At 39.4% G+C, this 13,613-nt stretch overlaps 1 long non-coding RNA gene across 1 annotated transcript; it reads right to left on the bottom strand.

Moving 5' to 3' along the window:
* Positions 1-12,519: 12,519 nt before the first annotated feature.
* Positions 12,520-12,784, bottom strand: LOC115228231. Its single transcript, XR_003883195.1, has 3 exons — positions 12,700-12,784; positions 12,612-12,664; positions 12,520-12,579 (listed from the first exon to the last, which is right to left on the bottom strand). It is a non-coding gene; the product is annotated as an uncharacterized LOC115228231 (long non-coding RNA).
* Positions 12,785-13,613: the final 829 nt, after the last annotated feature.

Raw genomic sequence — 13,613 nt, 5'->3', positions numbered from 1 at the left:
TAGTTTTTAGTTTAAGCAAAAACGTTAACTGTGAAAAAGTGAGTGTGTCACATACATCTAATCCTGGGTCGAAAAAAAGCGGGGCTCGAAGAATTCCTCTTACGTTTTTGGGTTCATTTGACAGTGACGGAGAAATGGATCAACAAAACGTGGATTTGTCTACTGGCGATAACAATTCTACAAGTTGTGTTAATTTATTTTAATACTGCTAGACAGGATGGGAAAATCGAAGGAAATTGTTGATAAAACAGAAAAATCTACTTCGTCTGTTTTTATTGCAAAAAAACCTGTAAGAATTGATATATATTATTTTTAAAGATGTCATACTCTTTGAGAGCAGTTCCGACTGTTTTAAATAAGTACAGTTCAAAGGTGAGTTGTAATTTGTTTATTTAGGTCATGTTAATGGGCTCACACTTTGTATTTCAAGCATTCAATGATCGCTCCTTCTATTCTGAGGGATCGAAATATTGTCTTTGCTATCTACTAAATTCAGAAAATAAAGTTTTGTGGAAGTCTTTTATATCCAATTCGTGTACTGCAGTCTCAATTTCCTCGTTTGTGTTTTATGGGTTTACGTATCAGTACAATTACTGCTGTTACTACGAGTGATAATAATATATGGGTGTTCCTCACTTCGTCTGGGAATCTAATTTCGACTTTGTCATTGCCCTTTTCTATTTATTCTGTTTACTGCGTTGGAGATGTTATTATTGCTGTGTCTACAAATCTCAGAATGTCTTCCTGGTGACATTGGTTTTTATATTTCAAGGAATATGCTTAATCAAAGATGTATATTCAATGACATTGGTCTCCCGTGTGATATAATAAATGGTATGGATATCGCCGATTATATTCTAGGTAGATTTTACTGTTAATATATGCAATTTCGGAATGATAAGTAAAGATGTATTCATTATTCTCAGTAATGAAAAGTCATATTTATTTTCATTATCAATGCTTTGCTGGTTTTTGTTAAAATAATAAAATTAGGCGATTACTTTCTGCTATTCCAAAAGTGCCACTCTCCTCAAGCCAACATTGTCCAGTGGAATCGACCGCAATGTATTTGATTATTAACATGGCTGTTATAGGGATTCAATTTATGAGGATATTGACAGTCAATTAAACATATTTCAAGCGGAATATACGTTTTTGAATAAATTGGACAGTCATTCTGTTACATTTTAATTGATTCTTGGAAAAGATTAATCGAGACTTTGTGTACTGCTGGTTTTTATGATTTGAATTACATTAGATGATGTGGCACGACTCAGAAATATCATTGTTTGCTTTATGAAGAAGGATTACTTTTATGAACCCAGCAGCTGTTTAGAATACATAAATCCAGATCAATTTATTCGGGAAGCCCTCGAAATGGTTAATTCGAATCCACTACTCTGTTCTCTTCACAATCATATTCTCCAATTGAGTTTATCGAGTGATTTTGATGCGTGTTTTTGATTGTGTTATATTGAATTGTTTTATTGATTTGTTTGTGAGTTTTCAATAAAAATTGGAATTATTTTTTTCTAATTTAGCAAAAAACTTTCCAGCTGGGTTTCAAGGAAAAAATGAAACGATGATTTACAGCTTTGAATTGGAATTTTATTTGATTGATAATAAATTTGGTATCTAGTAAAGTTAAATTGGTTGTTTTTGCTAACAAAGAGATTGGCTCGATGGTTAGCAATGATTCGGATTCATCGATAAGGGGAAGGTGCGGTGTCTGGTATTTGATAGCCCGAGTAGAAATGTGGTTGTGTATATGTTTGGAGATAGTTGATGCGTTTTTTTGGGAAGGTATGTTTGAGAGTAGTCTCAACTGGTCGGCAACAGTGGCGACGATATATTTTTCGTTCCTTGACAGAGGAACACAATGTTAAGATTGTGGGCTGTTGAGAAATTGTAATTCACACATTTCTTTATATACGATTAGAAAGTTTTCTTTTGCTTGACAGAACAATTGGCCCAATATGGCTTTTAGGACGTTTAGTTTGCGCTTGACTTGACTTCATGTGAAGTCAATTGGTTGAGAAAAGTCGAAGCACTAGTCCAAATTCAACATTTTTGGTTGAAAGAGATTCTTGAATTTCAAATCCAGACATCTAACTATTTATAACGGAAGAATAAGATTAAATAATGAGTTTGCCCGATTAAATTAACATTAATTCCCTGGATTAACATAATTGCCAGGATTAATGACTTTTCCCGCTGTAAATAGTCACAGATGATTCGCGTCTTCAATGTTTTGAGGCAATCATAATGTACTCTGTATAACTTAAGAGTGGCGTTGCTTTGTTGGTGTCGCTCAAATAGAATTTGAATAGTAAAAAAGGAGAAAGAAGAGCCGTGTGGTACGTCATTTGGCAAGTAGCGAAATCAAGATTTTTTGTTCGTGTATTCTTTACGACCAAATCTTCCTGAAAGAAAGCTAGTCAGCAATTTTTAAGATAGCAAAACTGCGGATCAACTAACTAACTCAAAATTTTTTTAATTTTTTGCTGAGCCAAATTGCAATCTAATTGAACCCAAAAAATAAAATTATATTCATCATTAAAATTATTTAAAAATTCATCTTTATTATGAAAAATATACCACGTTACATTTAAATGAATAATGTCATTATCGATGCTATCCTTAACGGCACGAGTGCTTCAATTGGTTAGAATTAGAAAATAATTCAAAGGGGCAACCGCGTCAGTATTTGTCGGACAGTCCTTGGATACCACGAAAGTAAAAATGCAAACATTTCCAAATCTTTACAAAAATTTTGTTCATTGCTTTGCCCAAACTTTTAAATCAGAAGGCCTTTCTGGACTATATAGAGGCACAATTCCTTCTTTATATGCCAATATTGGCGAGAATGCAGTCGTTTTTCTCTCGTATGGTTTAGCAGAACGATTTCTTGTTAATCATTATAACCTATCCAGCACATCTCAACTTTCAGTTTCTCAAAATTGTATTGCGGGGGCCTTTGGAGGATTTTGTGCTTCATTTGTACTTTGTCCCACTGAACTAGTAAAATGTAAACTTCAAACTGCGACTGAAATGGCCTCAAATGGACGTATGTATGATCTGTGGTTATTTTTTATTAGCACGCCTATCAATGTGGTTGGAGATATTATCCGAAAGAATGGCTTTAGTGGCTTATTTAGCGGTCTTATGCCAACTTTTTTAAGAGAAGTGCCTGGATATTTTGTATTTTTTGGAACATATAAAACAACTTTGGATTTTTTTGAAAAATTAAACATCAAAAAAAAAATTATTCACATGGTGGGATAATTTTGGTTTATTTTAAAGGTCCTTTTGAATATGTAGTGGCGGGAGGAAATGCTGGAGTTTTATTGTGGTTTACCATATTTCCTTTCGATACAATAAAATCTCGTGTCCAAGTGACTAATCTCGGGGTTTTTGATGCTGTGAGACAAATTTATAAAGAAAATTGTTTTTTAGTATTTTAATACTTAGACTTTGCGGGTTTCTATAAGGGACTGACCCCAACCTTGTTGAGGACCTTCCCTGCTACAGGGGCTTTATTTTTCACCTACGAAACAATAAAGTCTCTGGGACAGGGATTTATTGACAAATTAATTTTTTTTTTTTTTTTTTTTTTTTTTTTTTTTTTTTTTTTTCTTTCTAATTATGTTTTTTTAAGAAATAAAACAAGACAAAAATTACAGATAGCTAAGTTAGTTAAAGGCCTCACGAGACACCCGACCAGCCGCGCGAATGGCGAAGACGTTCCCTCGGATCACAGCAATCGACAGACGTTCCAGGAGCCAAGAAAACTCTCTTGGATCGTGACTAGTCCTTGAAATCCGTCGACCGAGCGAGCGAAGGAAGCGGAGTGTCTTGGGACCGAAGATCCCGGAGGACTCCAAGGCAATTGGAGTAAAGAGCAGCGAGTTGGACAGGTGGCCGTACTTGAGAATCTTTCGCTCCTCGGCCTGCCTGGAAGCGTGCCCAGGATTGGCGGCGGACAGCGCGAGATTTCCAGCGAGAACGTGTCCGAGCAGGTAGAATCCCAAATAAGGGATTTCCCCTGCTCGTAGGGGAAGGTGGACATGCCGTCAGGGCGTTTGCCATCCCCTCTATCCAATCCAACAGGTTCAAGGATAGACGGGATGCCTGCTGAGGCGAGGGCTCTCTGTACGACTGAGTTGAGTTCACTGTGACGGGGGGCACGACCGGCACTCCGCCGGCAAGCGAGGGGATGCAAACCGTACTCGTCAACAGTTCCCCCACAACGGCATTTGTGCGACTGGCAGATTTTCAGCCCGACACGGAGGGAGATTGCAATTCTTAGGCATTCCTTGTCCAACAGGTTCCCGATGGAAGGGAGAGGGAGAGCCTTTAACCAGACACCGCTGCTTTCACAGCGACCTGCACGGAGGCAAGCGACACGGTGTTGATTGGAGACAGGAAGCAGGCCTTCGAAGATTGCCTGACAAGATTTCGTCCCATTGGCGCTGTACAGATTGAGAGTTGGGCAGCTTCGAACCAAACCGAGCCTCCCACCGACCACGGGCTGCAGAGTAAACTTCAGACAATTTCCGTTCGGGGAGGTTTCTAAGAACGATGTCTGAGAGAGTACGAGAAGCGTGATGAGCGGATAGGAATGCCGGGAGGGCAAGATCGGAATAGGATCTCAAGCCAAGGCCACCCCAGCGCACAGGCAGGGATGCCTGAGTCCAGCCTGGATCGTCGAAAGCCAGATTGCAAAGAGAGCTCGTACCGAGCCTGAGGATATTGTCAAGGTCGGAAAGAAGGTCGCCTCTTTGAAAGCAGGGTGCACATCTTAGGGTGTAAAGGATCTTAGGGACGGAGAAGTGGTTTCGGAGGAGGAAAAAAGCCACATGAGGCTCGATGACTTTAAGCTTGTCGATCATTTTGGATAAGTGGGAAATTTTTCCAGCGAGTGAGCATTCGAGGGCAGAAGGCCCCATGGGGGCACCGAGAATCGTAAGATTTGATTTGTCCGTAATCCGGACGTCTGAGAGAATGCCTCGGCACGTGGAAATTGAAGCAGTGAAGTCACTCGGATTTAAGGCAATGTTCACGATTTCGGATTTATTGGCGTTTATAGATAGGCCGATGTCCGAGAGGGAAGGGAGGATAGAACGAAGGTCGTCGAAAACAGCGTCGGGGGGACCGCAAATGGTTGCGTCATCCAGATACCATATGTTAACTGGGGATCGAACAGAGTGAGCGATACTGTTAACGCCCAAGGCAAAAAGGACAGGACCCAGGGGATCTCCCTGTTGGACCCCGGTGGCCGAAGAGATGGGAACATCGTCGAACATGAGGATACTCGGAGAAGCGTATGAGAGATGTACAAGGGGATAAGCGAACGGAACCAGTTCGCGACAGCACTCCAGCAGGTGGTCACGTCTGATGGAGTTGAAAGCGTTTGAGACGTCTAGTTTGACCATGATAGCCGACTGGGAAGATTCGATGAGTTCACGGAGAGAATGAACGGCCGCTTCGCAGCCGTTTGGGACACCGACCCCGAGTTGGGCGGGGAGAAACACTTGAGACAAAAAGGGGACAATTGCGTGGCACAGAAGTTTGGCAGAGAGCCTCCGAAAGATATTCCCAACGGCAATGGGTCTCACGCCGTTGTCCTTTTTCCCAAGGGCAGTAAGGTTGGCGGAAAAGAAAATATCACGAGCAAAATCGGGGAGGGAACCGGAGATGAAGCGGTTGCACAGGTTGGTAATTGAGCGTAGGAGTTTTCGACCAGCTTCGGCGGTAGTGGGAGACGTCAGGTCTTTCAGATGACCTGGTCTCAGACCATCTACACCACCACTGCTTCCAGGTGAAAAGTCCCTCAGGGCTTTCAGTACAAGAGTTTCCGAGACAGCAAAAGGATTGAGAGCGAGGGTGTCAGGGGACGGCTGAGGCCTGAAGTCGTTTGGCTGAGGGGGATGTTTTTCCCTGAGGGAATTCAAAACAGCAGGGGTCGTGGGCAAAAGGGGACTTGTCGAGGCAACCAGCCTAACTGCACCACGAACGTCGCCGTCCAAGAGTTTACTATTAATCTTTCTGTTGAGGTAGTCGACGTCATTCGCGTGAGAGGACACATTATGGGATGGTGAACCAGAGGGAAATTCGGAGCTAGCGAGGTGGTCCCGCAGCCAGCGGATGGAAAAAGAGTTCTTATCGTACAAGGCCAATTCTTGTTTGACGGTTGTAGCCAGCGAAATGAGGAGGTTTTCACACGGGCTCTTAATGGGGCAAAACCGAGACCAAAAGAGGCGAAGCAAAACAGCTTAAGCCAATCGGAATGGCCATCAGATGCCAAAGCCTTATCGATTGCGGCGGACAGGGAGGAGGCTGCAAAGATACGCGCAGCTTTTGGGATTCTGGATGGGATTTTCCGGAGACGACGGAAGAGCTTGATAGATTTGAGAACTTCCTCGGCAGACGGGGATGTTGCGAATGGCGGTTTTTCGGGGAGTTCTTGCGGGCTGGAACACTGAACCGGCTGGCAAGAGCGGCAGGAAGGACAGTCCCAAATTAAGAGAGAGGCAGAAACGCGCCTGGAAAGACGCACGCAAGAAAGGTGGAAGAATCTGTCGCAACTAGAACAGACTCTCCCTTTCTTGCGGTTGTTACTAACTTCGCAAGTAGAGCATAGAACAGAAGTGGGTTGGAAACAGAAAGACATAGAAAGAGAGCAAGATAGAAACAATGAAAAAATAGATGACAGAGAGAAATGGAAAGAGAGAGATTATTAGATAGATGACAATTACAAAAATGGATTATAGAATAAGAAATGAACAAATGAAAAGAAAGAAATGAACAACAACAACAACGTGCAACAACGTGCAATTATGTTTTTTTTACTGGTTTAATATTAAATTATTTTTTAAAATTAATATTTTAAGGTTTTAATATAATTTGATTAAATTTTTTTTGTTATTCTTTTTTTAATAGTGACGTAGATTATAAAAAATATAAATAAGAATAAAAATTTGTTATAAAAATAAATTGATTTTGTTAAAATATAAACTTTAATAAAATTATTTATAGCAAGCACGTTGTTGTTGTGGTGGTGTAATTTGTTCCCACTTGTAATTTTGTCACATTCATTGTTGTTCTTCATTGTATTATCTTATTTTCTGTGTATCTTATTGTATTGTCTTATTTTCTGTGTATCCTATTATATTCTATTCTAATCTATTCATGGAAAAAGCAGATAATCCAGCATGCCTTTCTTGCGAGAAATCGAACAGACGGAAACGTGGAATTAATTGCTCGACCTGTGAGAATTTTTTCCATCTCTCTTGTATTGGTCTCAAGAGGAAGCAGGCATCTGCCCTCCAGACGTGGAATTGCCCTTCGTGCGTAGTTCCTGGATGGTGTCCACCTCCCTTTGCCCTTCCCGTCTCTGATGCAGAGGAATTTCTGCGATATCTGTCCGCTTTGCGACGGTGCAGATACATCCCCGTCAGGATTCCGAAGGCAGTCAGGCTACTTGCTGCAGAGAGTCTTGCCACCTTGATTGGAAATGCCACGAAGAAAGACTCCGACGCCCTTTCATGGGCAAAACTATTCCTCTTTCCCGTCTACGCTTTGGGCGTCCCGATACAGCAACAAAGGGATGGGCAATCCCTTGCTAAAGTTTTGAAAGCGCAGATCGCTGAATTCATGTCCAATTTCGAGTCCGTCCTCTGCCCCCCTACCGAAGGGACGCACAAAGTTGAAAGAAGGCCTTCAAAGGCATCTGAGGCCGAAAGGATACGGCGGCTGGTACGGACAAAACTCATGGAAGGAGACGTAAAGGCCGCTGTACGAACCATATCCTCCGACCTGGGCACCCTTCCATACAGCACTGCCACTGTTTCTGCATTGAAGGCGAAACATCCCAGCGCCCCTGAAGACTTTCGTAAATTCCACCTCCCTAATGTCATGCCACTAGTAGCCTCGGCCGCGGACATCTCCGATAGCCTGAAATCTTTCCGTCGCAGCAGCTCTGGTGGTGTGGATGGCCTAAGGCCTGGGCATGTTCGTGATTTGATGTGTCGGCTCTCAGGGGAAAACAATACTACCTTGCTCGAAAAGATCGTCGGACTCTCTAACAAGATTCTGTCCGGCGACTTATGCTCTTTTGCCCGTGAACTGATCTTCTCCTCATGTTTGACGGCCCTAAAGAAGACGGATGGCGGAGTTCGCCCCATTGCTGTCGGAAACATTTTCCGAAGGATTGCTTCCAAGATAGCAAGCAAGGCAGGCTCTGGGGAACTTCTGTCGTACTTCGTACCAACACAGCTCGGAGTTGGTGTCCGAGGAGGCGCCGAGGCCGGGGTCCACGCTCTGCGTGAGTTTGTTTTTTCTTCCACGGATTCCCAACGAATTCTGGCCAAGATCGATTTAAAGAATGCATTTAATTCTGTTAGAAGAGACTGTATTCTTGAAGCTTGTGCCAAAGAAATTCCGCACATCCTACCGATTGTAAATTTGGCATACTCCAAGCCTTCCGCACTTGTATTCGGAACAACAATACTTGATTCTGCCAATGGAGTTCAACAAGGTGACCCTCTAGGTCCTCTTTTATTCTCGCTCGCAATTCACCATACAACGAGATCATGTAAAAATGATCTTAACATGTGGTATTTGGATGATGGAGTAATTGGAGGAACCCCTGAGGGCATCTTGGAAACGCTGAAGTCTCTTGTTTTTAAATTTGGAGCGCTTGGGCTTGAATTCAACTGCGGCAAATGCGAAATTGTGAATGTCAACACGGACGAACTTTCCTTTCGTAAGTGGATGACCGAATTCGACAAACTGCTACCTGGATGCACCTTCCCCCTCAAAGAGGATTTGATTTTTCTTGGATCTCCTATTTTTAAAAGTGGTATCAAAGCTGTTATGAAGGCTAAAATTTCGGAATTTTCCCTTCTTTCTGAAAAATTACGTTGTGTGGATAGCCACATTGGGCTCTTTTTAATGAGGAACTGTCTATCTATTCCGAAGTTAACATACCTTTTGAGGACGGCCCAATGCTATCAGGAAACAGATCTTCTCGAAGACTATTCCAAGCATATGAGAGCTTGCACTGAGAACATCCTCAACGTTAGCTTCGATACGCAGTCGTGGAAACAGGCAACTCTTCCAATTTCCCTGGGAGGGATCGGCTTGATCACCCCGGCAGATTCAGCGCACGGCGCATATTTTTCCTCAGTACTCTCGTCCAGAGATATGATCGACACTGTTCTTTCTCAAATAAACGAACAGAGGAAATCATTTGCTGTGGATGATTGCGCCGCCGTATGGGAAAAGCTGGGATTGCCATTGCCATCTGATGTGACCTGCCAATCGGAGTGGACGTCGAAAGTCCACGCCAATACGTTTTCATGCCTAAAGGAAACCATGGACCAGAGAAGGTTGGCTTGTTTACAAGCGGGCAGCCAGCCCCTAAGCGGCGCATGGCTAAACTGTTACCCTTGTAATACAACTGGCTGCCTTCTTAATGATGAAGCCGTAAGAATTGGAGTTTGTCTGCGCCTCGGTCTACGCGTCTATGAAAAACACCAATGCCGGTGCGGCGTGTGGACTGACGAGTTTGGATATCACTCCCTCTCCTGTCGAAACGGAATTGGACGTTCCTCACGGCATTCCGAACTGAACCAGATCATCTGTCGATCTCTTCGAACTGCTGGATTCCACACACAATTGGAACCTGCAGGGATTTTCGTAGAGGACGGCAGAAGACCCGATGGGATGACCACATTTCCATTCCAGAGGGGAAAGTGTCTGGTTTGGGACGTCACGTGTGTGAACTCCTTTTCCAATCAGAACATCAAATTATGCATCGAGAATCCTGGAGCCCCGTCTGAACGGGCAGAAAAGAGAAAAGCTGAGAAATACGCTGGAATTGGGAATGGGAGAGTGTTTGCCCCCCTGGCTGTTGAGACGTCAGGAATACAGGGGCTTCTACTCGGACCCTACTCCAGCGCATTGCCTCATTAATCGGAAGGGTTACCGGCGACCCGTGTGAGCACCGGTATTTAATCGAAAGAATATCTATAGCAATAGTCAGAGGCAATACTCTGGCTATCTGCCAATGACTATTTCTCTTTTGGTTTACATAAATAAAATTTAAATAATTAAAAAAAAATAAATAAATAAACTTGAGTAATAATTCTAGTTGTGTATGTCATATCAGTTATATCGCACAACCACTGTTGGTATTTGCCTCCAGGAAACATTAGAAGATTTAATAAATGTATATTTTCTAAATAGTCGAAGGATGGTCAAATAACCACAGCCATTGCAGAAAAGATTCTTCTACAGTTCGACAAATCTATAAATCACTCCTTGGTCAGTAAAGTCAGAAATAAAGTCTCAATCCGAGTTTTTAATTTATTAAATTTAAAATAGGGGAAATTAAACACATATCGTTTCTGTGATAATGTTTGGACATTTGTTTTAGAAAAAGTGGATCTCGAGACTCATCTGACAGTGTAACTGTAGAAACGCTAAAAATTGTTTCCTGTGATGCCAAAAGTATTTTATTTATTATTTATTATAGGCACTTCTTCTGACAAACAGTTTCCCCATTAGTATTATTTCACTAATCATTTTTGTTTATTTTTTGTTTGCGTTTTCTCTCCGATAAATTGAATTTTTTGTTTCTATACTTGTTTTATATTTAAATATTTTTAAATGTGTTTAAAAGATATATTTTGATATTTGGGAGTTCAAATAATGGATAAATAATAGATACTTGGACAATTTTATTTTAGGATGTGTTAGAGCCAGTTAAATCCTGGAGATGGGAAATTGTTGATTTGGGATTCAATGTGTGTAGACACCCATTTTTAAACTAACATGGTCTTTCCTGCTGTTTCTTCTTGTTTTGTTGCAGATGTTTCCAAATGGGTAAATCTTTGATGACGGTATTACTTCATTCCTATAGTTATGGAGACATCTGGAGTAACCGGCCTACTAACGACTTTTTTCATCAAAAAAGAAAGAAGTCTTTTTTTGAATAAAATATAATTTACAAAATAAAAAAAGTAATAGAAGCAATACTCTAAATGCTGGAACACTGAATTGCTTAGTTTGTGACAAAACTTGTTTTGCGAAAGTAAAACTTTGCTATTTTTTCTAAAATATTCAAACGTGTTGCAAGGCTAATTAAATTTAACTAACTTTACGCAACAAGACTGAAAAATTTTATTATAGAGTGGAAAGGTTATAATAAAGACAAAACTGTATCTGAATATGATATGTATTTTACTCACGAACGTCGAAATAAAAATTTGAGCTGATTCAGACTGGGACAAATATTGGTACCCCAGGCGACTCCTTATCGCTAAGACTATTTTTATCTACCTGGGGGCTGCCCTCAGGGACCTATCAACAAAAATTAAGGCGAACTGATCAGAACTGATAACACATTTATTCTGTGATACAACTCGGGAATGTGGAGTCTGAACGAGATGCGGTATCCGAACAAAATTTATGGATTAAATATAAATTTGAATGCTTGGGGACCACTATGAGTAATGCTCGATGGAAGCTACTTGGAAAATAGATTTTCTTTAGACGACATAATGAATTTGTATATTCAAAACACTTGTTGCTTTTGAAGCAGATTACGCACAACCCTGTCACTATTTATACAAAATGAAATAAAAAATGTTAGAATTTGACTAGAAAATACTGAAGAGTAGCAGTCCTAAGAGTTGTGTAAAGCTGTCTAACAAAAATAATCATTCGGAATCAGGGACAAATATCGATAAACGTCTTTGTTGTCAAATTTTGTGGATAATGATAAATATTGAAAAAATAAATTGCTTCAATAAATCATGTTAGGGTGAATAAAAAATTTAATTCAATTCATTATAAGTCGAAAAAATAATATAATGGTTCAAACGGATGTAATCTACTTTATCTAAAAAGTCTTAGACCAATATAATTAACTCAAATGTATAAACCAGTTATTCTCAAACTTTTTTAATCAGGGGCCATAAATACAAAAAATGTAATCTTCCTTGTATTCTAAAAGTCGAAAATAACCAAGAAATTTCGATATAAACCCGACATTATTTAAATCGAATAAAAATTTCCAACCACATTAATAAATCAAATGTAAAATATTAATTATTGAATGCCTACAAAAAATGTAACCTCAAAATATCTCCAAAACTGTTCTCACGAAAAATATAAGTATTTAATGTGAAATTAAGATTCAATAAGAAAATTACAATTCACAAAAAATTGCTTTTTTGAAACAGCAAATTTAAAATTTTCACTTTTACTAATACGAAAGTTGGACAAACACAAAATATAAGTAAAAATAATTTTTTTATTGGTTAAAAAGATAATTGATTAGCCGAGAATAATTAAGCCGAGGAAAGAGAAGGTTAATTTGTGCTGATTAAGCAGAAACATAATCTGCTGGGCAGCGTCCACTATCCATGCAAAATTGAGTCGCCCGCATTACTGGATCAAAATGATCAGGAGAGTATTGACTCTATTAAGGATTTTACACGTTGAACAAACGTAAAACTGCAATCCAATCGCAAGACCATTTATACAGGATGCGCATGTATCATCTGATTCCTTAAATATATTCACTTTAAACTATTACTAACTCCTTGAATGGCTGTAATTGCACTCTGTGACAAATTCATGAAAAATAGAAATCCTTATAAAATAGAATATTACAAGTTAATGTCAAACCTAGTATTGAAAGCATTTTCTGATATAGTCGAATAATTAACATTTTATTCAATTTTATAGGTTAACCAACAAATATTGCTTATTTAACCAAACTAATCAATCCTTTTCAATCAAATAATCTAACATCAAAATAAACCTTATTTCAATTGCAATGAATCAAAAATAATGTTAATTTCATAAAATACTATTTTTATTGTTATTTTTAAAGTAGATCCAATAGACTAGAGCAGAGGTCCTCAACCGCGGCCCGATGAATTTTATTTGCGGACCCTTAGCTACTTTTTTCAAACTAAATTTATATAGTGAATTACATAGTGAATTTAAGCTAGGTATGTATTGTCTTTATCTTTCAAAATTAAATTGTGCTCTTCAAGGTAGTAACAAGCTATGTCACGAATTGTACCGAAAAGTCTCTGTCTTCATTGCAAACCTTCATATTTAGAGAACTCAAATTTCATCTTGCGATACAAAATATTTTATTTCACTTTCTGAGCGTAATGCATCATTCAATCAATACAGTTCATTATTGATGATTTGATTAACGAATGTGATTTAAGAAATTATTTGCATTTGTTAAAGTATTTTCAGTACGCAATCATATTGATTCGGACTTTGCTCCTGGCGAATTTCAAATGAAACTGTTAGAATTACAGTCGGATATAAGCATGATATCTGTATTTAATATGTGTACAATACTTTAATTTTGAAGGAAATATCTCAATTTAATTTGTAGTGGTCAAAATTTTTTTAGTGTTTGCGTCAACATATATGTTTGTGAATCGCTCTTTAGTAAATTGGTATTTATTATAACAAAATTTTGTAGCTTTTTGACTGATGAGCATTTTAACCAACTATTATTGTGTACTGCGTATATCAATAAACTCCTTGTTTCGAAAAACTCTTAAAATAAAAGC

This window comes from Octopus sinensis, unplaced genomic scaffold (assembly GCF_006345805.1).
Source record: "Octopus sinensis unplaced genomic scaffold, ASM634580v1 Contig10079, whole genome shotgun sequence".
NCBI classification, from domain to species: domain Eukaryota; kingdom Metazoa; phylum Mollusca; class Cephalopoda; order Octopoda; family Octopodidae; genus Octopus; species Octopus sinensis.
The sequence above is the reverse complement of the archived record's forward strand: the minus strand, read 5'-3'. Positions and strand labels throughout refer to the sequence as shown.